A 566-nucleotide genomic window follows, 5' to 3' on the forward strand; every position below is an offset into this window, starting at 1 on the left:
AACATAAACCAATCCTTACACGTATATAATTGTTGTATCCTACGTGTCTAAAGAAACATAAACATAATCTAAGCATCGCACATATATGTAATTGTTGTATCCTATCGTGCGAAATAAACATAAACATAAACCAATCCTTACACGTATATAATTGTTGTATCCTACGTGTCTAAAAGTATATAGACGAACACTCGCTCCCCCGCGGTATCATCACCGTGGTGGGTACTCTCCCTCACAGTATATAGATGAACACTCGCTCCCCCGCGGTATCTTCGCCGTGGTAGGTACTCTCCCTCACAGTATATAGGCGAACGCTCGCTCCCCCGCGATGTCTCTACATCAGCGGGTACTCTCCCTTGTACATAGACGAACGCTGGCTCTCGCGTCGTGGCACCCCCTCCCAGTATATAGACGAACGCTCGCTCCCCCGCGATGTCTCTACATCAGCGGGTACTCTCCCTTGTACATAGACGAACGCTGGCTCTCGCGTCGTGGCACCCCCTCCCAGTATATAGACGAACGCTCGCTCCCCCACCGTTATCTCTGCAGCCATATGATTATCTCTG

General features: G+C 48.8%; 1 protein-coding gene across 1 annotated transcript in view; it reads left to right on the forward strand.

The window, feature by feature from the left end:
- LOC106817820 (protein ariadne-2-like) overlaps window positions 1–566 on the forward strand; it is an 18,709-nt gene that overhangs the window by 12,039 nt on the left and 6,104 nt on the right. The window lies entirely within an intron of this gene.

The sequence above is a fragment of the Priapulus caudatus genome, unplaced genomic scaffold (assembly GCF_000485595.1).
Source record: "Priapulus caudatus unplaced genomic scaffold, Priapulus_caudatus-5.0.1 Scaffold1880, whole genome shotgun sequence".
NCBI lineage: Eukaryota > Metazoa > Priapulida > Priapulimorpha > Priapulimorphida > Priapulidae > Priapulus > Priapulus caudatus.